General features: G+C 40.5%; 2 pseudogenes; one reads left to right on the top strand and one right to left on the bottom strand.

Moving 5' to 3' along the window:
* The first annotated feature begins 1,462 nt into the window (after nt 1-1,462).
* LOC100739003 lies at nt 1,463-2,261 on the top strand (annotated as a pseudogene).
* Nucleotides 2,262-8,997: 6,736 nt separating this feature from the next.
* On the bottom strand, nt 8,998-9,938 carry LOC100739046 (annotated as a pseudogene).
* Between the last annotated feature and the right edge of the window lie 667 nt (nt 9,939-10,605).

Here is a 10,605-nt window from a genome sequence, read left to right as displayed (position 1 = left end):
ATCCTTGGCTAGACACTTCCCTACTCATCCTTCATTAATTTAACAAATTCAAGCAGACCTCAGGAATGTGGGTTTAATTCCAGACAAATTCAATATAGGAATAAAGTGACTCACACTGATATTTTGGCTTCCCAGTGCATATAAAAGTTATCTTTATGCTATACTGCTGTCTATTAAATATCCAATGTATCATGCATAAGGAAAGCAATGGACATAACTTAACTTTAATATACTTCATTGCTAGAGTTCCCATTGTGGCACTGTGGAAAGGAATGCAACTAGGCACCAATTTAAACACAGGTCAGGATATTCCCATTGTGGCTCAGCAGGTTACAAAACTGACTAGTGTCCGTGAGAATGCATGTTCAATTCCTGGCCTCACTCAGTGAGTTAAGGATCTAGCATTTTCATGAGCTGTGGTGCAGGTTGCAGACACAGCCTAGATCTGATGTGGCTGTGGCTGTGGCTGTGGCATAGGCTGGCAGATGTAGCTCCAGTTCAACCTGTCACCTGGGACCTTCCATATGCTGTGGGTGTGGCCCTAAAAAGCAAAATAAATAAATAAAATACTTCATTGCTAAACAAAATACTAACCATCATCTAAACCTTCAGGGAACCCACTGATGGTGTTAGATATTACTGATCACAAATCACCAAGAACAAAGTTAATAATAATGAAATACTGTGAGAATTACCAAAATGTGACACAAAGACCCAAAGTAAGCAAATGCTGTGGGAAAAATGGTGTCATACAAATGGGGACCTATACAGCACAGGGAAATCTACCCAGTAGTTTGTGATAATCTACATGGGATAAGAATCTGGAAAGGAATGGATGTGTGTATATGTATAACTGAATCACTTTGTTGTGTGGCAGAAATCAAAAAAAACTTTCTTAAAATTAATTAAATATAAAAACAGAAAAATGGTGCCACAAACTTTTAATTTGTAAAAAGAAATGCTCTGTCTGTAAAGCATGATAAAGTAAAATTCAATAAAGCAAAGTGCAATAAAACAATTGAGCACTATATGCCAGGCTATGTTCTCAGTACTGTGGATACGAAATTAATTAAAACAGGCAAGATTTCCTCCCCCATGAAGGTTAAATGGATGTGACTTCTCAGTGATAGAAACAAAGGTTATGAGAGGTGATATGGCTTGTCCAAGGTGGCACAGCAATCTTGTTACCAGGTAGGACTAACACCCAAGTCCTAATACCAGCACCAAATGCTTTTTCCACCATCATGGTCATGACCTTTCCCTCACCTCCCTCCGCTTTGTCTCTCCTCAGTTTCTGTTCGGCAGGATGAGGCAGAGAACTTCACCTGGACCAGGGGTGCTCCTGCCAAATTTATCAGTCTGGGCATCACATATTGCTGAAACCTGTGCATCACCCTCTTCCTGCCCATCTACCTGGTGAGCCTGCTGGGAAACATGGGCATGATGCTACCTACTGATCTGCATGGACACCCAGCTCCACACATCCATGTACTTCTTCCTGGCCAACCTTTCCCAGTTGTACACCCACTATTTCTCACCCACTGGCCCCAAAATATTGGTGGACTAGCTGCTGACCCTGGCCACCATCCCCTATGCAGCCTGTACCCTCCAGATGTTTGTGCTTGCAGGGCTGGCAGATCCTGAGTGTTGCCTTTGGGCAGTCATGGCCTATGACTGCTATGTGGCCATCAGAAACCCTCTTCTGTACACATGGCCATGTCATGGAATCTGTGCCTGGCCTTGCTGGGAGCATCATGACTGGGTGAGGCATTGAGTGCTATGGTCCACCCGACATTCACCTTCACCTGAGCTTCTGCAGCTCCTGGGAGGTGAACAGCTTCTTCTGTGATATCTCACCACTGCTGGCCATCTACTTCAGTGACACCAGTCTCAGTGAACTCCTACTCTTTCCTGTCTGTGCCTTCATCCAGACTGCCATGGTGTTGCCTATTGCTGTGTCCTACAGGTTCATTGCTGGTGCTGTGATATACAATTGCTCATTCCAGGGCCACTGGCAAACAGCCTCTACCTGTGGCTCCCACCTCATATCTGTGCCCATGCTCTGCAGCACACTCATTTTCTTGTACCTGAGTCCAAGTTCCAGCTATGCCCTGGACAGCATCAAGATGGCATCTGTGTTCTACACCCTTGTCATCCCAGCCCTCAACCCACTCATCTACAGCCTCTGCAACATAGAGATCAAGGAGGCACTCAGAAGGTCCCAGAGCTGGTGCTGCTATCCATGGTGGGTGCACATGTGAGAGATCCCAGCAGGCTGGTTAGGACTGACCCTGAAGAAATGAGGACACCCTTCCTGGCCCCCATCACTGTGGATAAAGATGGATGTTCCTCTGGCTCTGTGTCTTAAATTGTATGAGGGGCTGAAAGTGGGGAAAAACTGAAGCTTACAGACAGGTGGCAGGAAGCTGGAGTAATCTAGAGCTAGCAACAGAACCAAGATTAATTTGCTGTTAAGCTGCCTTAGGTTCCTCAGTGTTCAAAAAACACATGTTCCTGCTTGTTATCATGTGCAATACTCAGTTTACTTACCATTTGTACTTTTCTTCTTTTTTTTTCCTTTTTTTTGTTGCCACCTCCACCGAATATGCACGTTCTGGAGCCAGGAGTCCAACCTCTGCCTTTACAGTGACACCCCCAGATCCTTAACCCACTGTGGCCCATGGAAACTCCCACCAACTGTACTTCTAAGAAGCTGATTCCAAGATATACCAGGTAAGAGATTTTTGGGCTACAATCACTTCCATACTTTTGCTCTTTTAAGGTTCTGCATGACCAGTAAGACAGCTCCTGCTCACCTTGACCCTAAGAGAACATCCTCAGACCCTCTCATGCCAAAGAATGGGACAGAATTGGGTGAGGCGAATATCCCTATTAGGCTACATATTCAATCTCTCAGATATTAAGCAGCACCAAAACATGCATTAACTCATTCCTAAAATTCTAACCACTGGATTAGAATTTGGTCAATTCTAGATTAGTTTTGGGCTCTGGTAGAAGTTAGGGAAGAGTCAAAATTATGGTAATGTTTAGAATAGTGTTAGGATGTATGCCCAAGAGTAGGATTTCTGGGTCATATGGTATTTCTATGTTTAGTTTTCTAAGCTGTTCTCCACAGATGTTGTACCAGCTTACATTGCTACCAACAGTGCAGGAGGGTTCCCTTTTTGCCACACCCCCTCCAGCATTTGTTATCTGCAGACATATTAATGATGGCCATTCTGACTGGTGTGAGGCAAAACTTCCCTTAAAAAAGACACATGAATCCACATCTTCATTACAGCAGCATTCACAATAGCCAAGAAATGTAAATGACCCAAATGTCCATAGACATATGTTTTGATTAGGAGTACGTGGTATAAATACACAATGGGATACTACATGGCCATAAAAAGAAGAAAATAATGCCATTTATGACAACATGTGTGGAACTAGAGACTCTCATACTGAGTGAAGTGAGTCAGAAAGAAAAACACAAATACCATATGATATCACATATCTAGAATCTAATATATGGCACAAATGAACTTTTCCACAGAAAAGAAAATCAAGGACTACCTGCCATAGGCCATTGAGGTGAGAAGGAAAAATATGAAAAAATATATATGTGCTATGCACATGGTATAGCAGATGGATTTGTACCTAGTGTCCATGTCCATCAGCATCTTATGGACAGTGACAGATGAAATGTAGATGTCCTTGAGGGCCAAGTGGCTGAAGAAGAAGTACCTGGGTGTGTGAGGCTGAGGGACCAGCCTGATGAGTAGGATGATGAACAGGTTCCCCAGAACCGTGGTCAGGTGTATGCCCAGGAACAGGGCAAATAAGATGTCCTGCTGCTCTTGATGGATGGGGAGCCCCATAGGAGGAATTCAGACATGCAGCTCTGGTTCTCCCTTCTGATGTGGTTCTTGCCTCAGTTGGGAATTGGGCAAAGTCAATAACATGCCATAAGATTATAGTCATGTCTTTTTTACTATGAAAAGTCTTAATTTTGGATACATTGCCCTTTATTTTTCTTAATTGTTGGTGAATGAATCAGTCTTTCCAATTCTGGCCTCAATAATACATCCAACCCTCATATTAGTAAAGTTTTTACACAATGAAAACAATGGGCGTTTATTCTTCATTCAATAAAAATTGTTGAACAACAGCTTTCTCCCATCTTGATTACAGAGGAATCAACAAGAATTGAGAAGTCTCTGTGTTCAAATTTACATCTTTACATCAAGAGAGGTTTAAACCTCTGTTATTCACTAAGATGAAACTATGAAAATGGTACCAGATAAGAGCTATCAACAATTCATTGTACAACTATAAATGTAATAAATTCATTGAGTAGTTGAAAATAAATTCATTTCCTCTTAAAAAGCATATGAAACTCCTTACATATGAAAAGAATTAGTAAAGCTATGTCATAGGCTTTCATGGTACTTTGCACCATCCTACCTATTTTGAGTCAGTTAAAATCCCCTGTTATAAAAATGTCCAATCCAGGCTTCCAAGCCAATGTCAGGAGTTCAAGGCACTGTTCCAATTGTTTCACAAGCACTTTCAAATTAAATCTTTGTGGTAGCCCTAATAAATATTCTTAAACACATTTTAACCTGAAGAAAACAAAAGTATACATAATTTAAATGTGTAAGGAAGACACAATTAAGTGCATCAGCTGGTATCACAACACAGGTCTGTCTGACCAAGATCCATGCTCTTAACAAATCAGCAAGGATAATACACCATCAGTAGTTAAAATGTCCAGAGAAGCTGTATTGTGTCAGCTACCTTTCTCCAAAATCTTCCTAATTCCCTCTGAGAAAAATTTATGACTCCTATTTACATATCATACAAAGGATTTTCATATGATTTAACCACTCAAAGCAATAATCATATTTTAGGACTGCTTGGTACACAAGGCAAATCTTCTTTTTTTTTCTTCTAGGGCCACATCTGTAGCATATGGAGGTTCCCAGGCTAGGGGTTTAATTGGACCTAAAGGCACTGGCCTATGCCAGAACCACCACAACATGGGATCCGAGCCACATCTTCAACCTCCCCCACAGTTCATGGCAATGCCAGATCCTTAACCCACTGAGTAAGGCTAGGGATTGAACCTGCAACCTCCTGGTTCCTAGTCAGATTCATTAACAACTGAGCCATGACAGGAACTCCAAACAAGGCAAATCTTATGTCTTCATTTTATAAATGTAGAAATTGCAGCTAAGAGATAAATTACTTACCTCAGGTGACTTGGCTTTTTTTTTTCTTTTTGTCCTTTTTTGTACAGCAGGACCACCTTGCTTATCCATTCTAAATGTAAGAGTTTGCATCTACTAACACTAAACTCCCTGTCCATTCCTCTCCCTTCTTGGCAACCACAAGTCTCTACTCTGTGTCTAAGAGTCAGCTTCTATTTTGTAGATAGGTTCATTTTTGCCTTATTGTAGATTCCACATACAAGTGTATCATATGATGTTTGTCTTTGTCTTTCTAACTTACTTCACATAGTAAAGAATATGCACTTCCATCATGTTGCTATGAATGACATATTTTATTCTTCTTTAGGCTGGACTAGTAGTCCCTTACACACCCACACACACACACACACACACACCCACATACACACACACCACATCTTCTGTACCCATTTATCTGTGGATGGCCATTTAGGTTATTTCCATGTCTTGCCTATTGTGAAAAGTGCTGCTATGAACATAGTGGTGCATATATCTTTTTCAATTGTAGTTTTGTCTGGATATATGCCAGGAGTAGGATGGCTAGATCATATGGTAGTTCTATATGCAGTTTTCTGAGTGAAATGATATATTTTAGCTATATCAAGTTTATTGATTTTCATTTAGACCTCCAAAACTCTGGGTGTTTTTAAAGAAACATTAACGAAAACAAGTATGGCTATGTTATTCCTCTATGGAATCCCTTCCAGTGGGTTCCCAAATTGGACTGAGAACCAATGACTCAACTATAATGGTTAATTTTATCTGTCAACTTGGTGAGGCTAGAGCACCCAGATATTTGCTCAAACAGAATTCTAGATGTTTGCATGAAGTTATCTTTGTGGATGAGATTAACAGTATAATCTAAAAAGTATGAATAAAGTAGACTTTCCTCCATAATAAGGGTGGACCTCATCCAATCAGTTAAGGACGTTAAGAAAAAGAATGATCTCCCACAGAGAAAAGACACTTCTGTCAGCAGCCTGCCCTCAGACTTAAACTGCAACTTTTCCCTGGGTTTCCATGTTAGACATTAAAATTGCTAACCTCCAAAATTATATTAGTCATTTCTATAAAACATATATTTCTCCATTTTTTTTCTTCTTTTATGGAAACCACATGGCATATGGAACTTCCAAGGCCAGTGATCAGATCTGAGCTGATGTTGCAGCCTATGCCACAGCTGCGGCAACTCTATCCTTTAACCCACTGCAGAGAGATGCAGCCAATCCTTGGACAACAGCAAGAACTCCATAAATCACTCTTCCTTACACACACACCACACACACACACACACACACCATATCTGTTCTACTTCTCTGGAGAATCTTGATGAATATGATTACCATGACCTTATGTGTCAAAAATCTGGGCCTCTGGTATCTCTGATGTAATTACCCATCATCCTTCCCCCACTTAGTCCCTTCCAGCTACAGAGGCCCCATTAATGTCCCTGGAATTGGCCAGGCACAATCTCACCTAAATTTTTTTAGGTACTGATCTCCATGCTTCTGTCCATGTATCACCATGGATCGTTCACCTGTCCTCACTAACATCTTTGGATATTACCATCCCAATGAGCTCTACCTAGACCACACAGTGTGAAATTATGAACTAAAACCCAGCTCTCTTGCTTATAACCCCCTTTACTCTTTGGGGTTTTTGCTCATACCTATGGCATATGGACGTTCCCAGGCTAGGGCTCAAATTGGAGCTGCAGTAGCCAGCCTACACCACAGCCACAGCAACGCAGGTTCTGAGCCAGCTCTGCAACCTACACCACAGTTCACAGCAATACTGTATCCTTAACCCACTATGTAAATACTAAGATTGAACCTGTGTCCTCATGAATAATAGTCATGTTCATTACTACTGAGCCAAGATAGGACCTCCTTCCTCCCCCCCTTTTTATGGCTCCTTTATTCATAGACTATCCAGCTTCAAAAATTAAGAATTTACTTCAGGCATAGAAACCCATCTTCCATAGAACTTTCATCTCAGTAAAGAAATAATGACAGTTTTAAAAATAAAAAATAAGTAAAGTTTCCAGTGATTCAGAAGGTTAAAACCTGATATGAAAAAAAAAAAGCAGCATGATGAGCTGGAGCAGGAGTGCTGGAATGTAATCTATATGAGGTGATACAGCTTTTTTACTGTGCATTTCCTGAAGGTAGAAAACTGCCTGGCATGTAGTGGTCATGCAGGAGATATTTTTGGGTGCATAATTATAAATTGGAGTTCACATTGTGGCACAGCAGAAACAAATCTGACTAGGAACCATGAGTTTTTGCATTTGATCCCTGGCCTTGCTCAGTGGGTTAAGGATCTGGCATTGCCATGAGCTGTGGTGTAGGTCACAGACACAGCTCAGAAATGGCATTGCTGCAGTTCTGGCATAGGCAGGTGGTTAGACTCCTAGCATGAGAACTTCCATATGCCATGGGTGCAGCCCTAGAAAGGACAAAAGACAAAAAAAAAACTTTATAAATTCTTGCATTTAATTTTTTCATATTAGAAGTGAGATCTCTGGAGAAAAGACAACACCCATTTCTAAGATGAAAACTAATCCAAGAGCCATAGACTGTTCTCAACACAAACATCCAATTTAGGGGAAAAATTAGTCTTCCTGGAATGGGGAAATTTGCTAATTGGATTGACTACTGTGTCCTCTCCTATTGTCAAATCACAACAAATGAAAGTTTATTTAGGTTTAGAAAATGAACTAAAGTACTTTATTAATTTGATAATGCATTGAAAACATAAGAGTTTTGGGCTTTACTAAAACTGAACATTAGAAGCTCAACTGAATATTTATAGCTTTGGAAGACGAAAAGCTAAGACATGGAAGCAACCTCAATATCCATCAACAGATGAATGATAAAGAAGATGTGGTACACAGTATAATAGAATGTTATTCAGCCATATAAAGAATAAAATAATGCCATTTGTAGCAACATGGATGAGCCTAGAGATTATCATACTAAATGTAGTAAGCCAGGCAGAAAAAGTCATATATCATAGGATACTCGTTATATGCGGTATCTGAAAAAAATGTTAAAAATAAATTTATACACAAAGTGGAAATAGATCCACAGGTATAGAAAATGGTTACCAAAGGGGAATGGGGGGAGGGACAAATTATAAGTTTGGGGTTAACATATACACACTACAATATATAAAGTAGATAATAAACAAGAACCAAATGTATAGCACATAGAACTACACTAAATATTGTGTAATAACAGCTAAGGGAAAAATATGAAAAAATATATACTATGTAATATATTTAAAAGTGAATCACTTTGCTCTACACCTGAAATTCACATATTATAGTCAACTATATATCAAAATAATTAATGAAATAAAAATTTAAAAAACAATGGCCGAGATGACCATAATATCACATACAAACACACACACACACGTTAAAAGGTTGTAAAAATCCAAATGTAATAGTAATATAACACATGGAAAAAATAAAATTTAAAAACACATACGCATACAAACAGAGGAATCCGATGCTTTGAAAAGCAAAAAATTAAATGTGTGTTATTGCTAATGATATATTTAGAGTTATGGAGGAATAAATGGACAAGGGATATTTATAAAGGGAAAATGATTGATCCAATAACAATGACTATTTAAAGGACAATGATGAAAGTGCTAGAGACATGGGTGATCAACACACAACTTTTTAAGGCATTTCTGACAAGGTCAGTGAGTAAATAAGAACATGGATAGATGATTCTCATGTGGTGAAAAGGTTATTGTTTCTGATAAGAATCTCCAGAGCCGAAGTCATGTCTTTGTTTCTCAGGCTGTAGATGAAAGGGTTCAGCATGGGGGTGACCACTGTGTACATCACAGAAGCAATGATGTCATTGTAATGAGACTTGCCAAATGAGGGGGAAAAGTACATGGCCATAATTGTCCCATAGAATAGAGACACCACAGACAGGTGGGAGCCACAGGTGGACAAGGTTTGAAGATCCCTTTAGTAGAGGGGACCCTCAGGATGGAGATCCCAATGCGGCCATAGGAGACCAAGATGCCACTCGGTGGAAAAATGAAAACTGCAGCCCCTGCAGTGAATATGACCAGCTCATTGAGAGAGGTGTCTGAGCAGGACAGCTTAAGCAGGGAAGCAAGGTCACAGAAGAAGTGGGGGATGATATTGTCATCACAGAAGGAAAGTCGAGCCAGGAGAAGGGTGTGGGTCAGGGCATAGGCACAGGAGAAGAGCCAGGATCCAGTCAACAGACATAGACACAGCTCCTCCCTCATGATGATGGTATAGTGTAGAGGGTGACAAATGGCCACATACCTGTCATAGGCCATCACTGCAAGAAGAAGGTTATCAATGCAAGCAAAAAATATGAGAAAATACACCTGTGTTACACACCCTGCATAGGGAATGGATTGATCCTGAGTCTGCATGTTCATCAGCATTTTAGGGACAGTGACAGATGAAAAGGAGATGTCCGTGAGGGCCAAGTGGCTGAGGAAGAAGTACATGGGGGTGTGGAGGCGAGGGTCCAGCCTGATGAGCAGGATGATGAGCAGGTTCCCCAGCAATGTGGTCAGGTACATGCCCAGGAACAGGGCAAAGAACACTCCCTGCTGCTCTGGGTGGATGGGGAGCCCCAGGAGGAGGAACTCGGACATGTTGCTCTGTTTCTGACTCCTCATGCTGCTTTTCTCTCTTCTGAGAATGAAAGAAAGCAGAAAATCCTGGAACCTAGAAGTACTAACCATTGCAGTTACCACATGGTCACATGATTTCTCAGAGTGAGTGTGTCAGAGTACAGACAGGTCTTACTGCACTGCACACACACACTGATGCCTCATCCAATCTGGTGGGAGGAATGCAACATGATTTGTCTGAACACTGACACAGTCACATGGAGAAAGTCTATGATTTCAATCAAGCCCTTCAGTGGCAATAAGGAACTGCTCATTCTCTTTTGTACCAAGTGGAGACATCATGATAGCCAGTAGGGAGGGAGTAATAAATAAGACACAGTACCTTCCATGGATCTACTGTCAGACTGCTTATGTGTTTATGTCTGTGTAACACACAGAAACACCCACACTCACACACACTCACACACACACCCACCACTTAAAGCATTATTTGGAAGATTAATGTACCATGTACAAAATAAAGTGCTTGACACAAAATCTTATTTTTATCATAAGAATGAATGTAAGAGATTAAAAAGAAAGAAAGAGAAAAAGGAAGAAGTGAAGGAAGGCAAGAAATAATGTAGGAAGGGAGGCAGGGAGGGAGAGAGGGAGGAAAATAAAAACATTAAGAAAATTCCAAAAAATTAAACAGTTTCCATATGATTAAGGA

Source organism: Sus scrofa, unplaced genomic scaffold (genome assembly GCF_000003025.6).
Source record: "Sus scrofa isolate TJ Tabasco breed Duroc unplaced genomic scaffold, Sscrofa11.1 Contig59, whole genome shotgun sequence".
In the NCBI taxonomy this organism is placed as follows: Eukaryota; Metazoa; Chordata; class Mammalia; order Artiodactyla; family Suidae; genus Sus; species Sus scrofa.
Note: the sequence above shows the minus strand (reverse complement) of the source record. Positions and strands in the feature narration are given on the sequence as shown.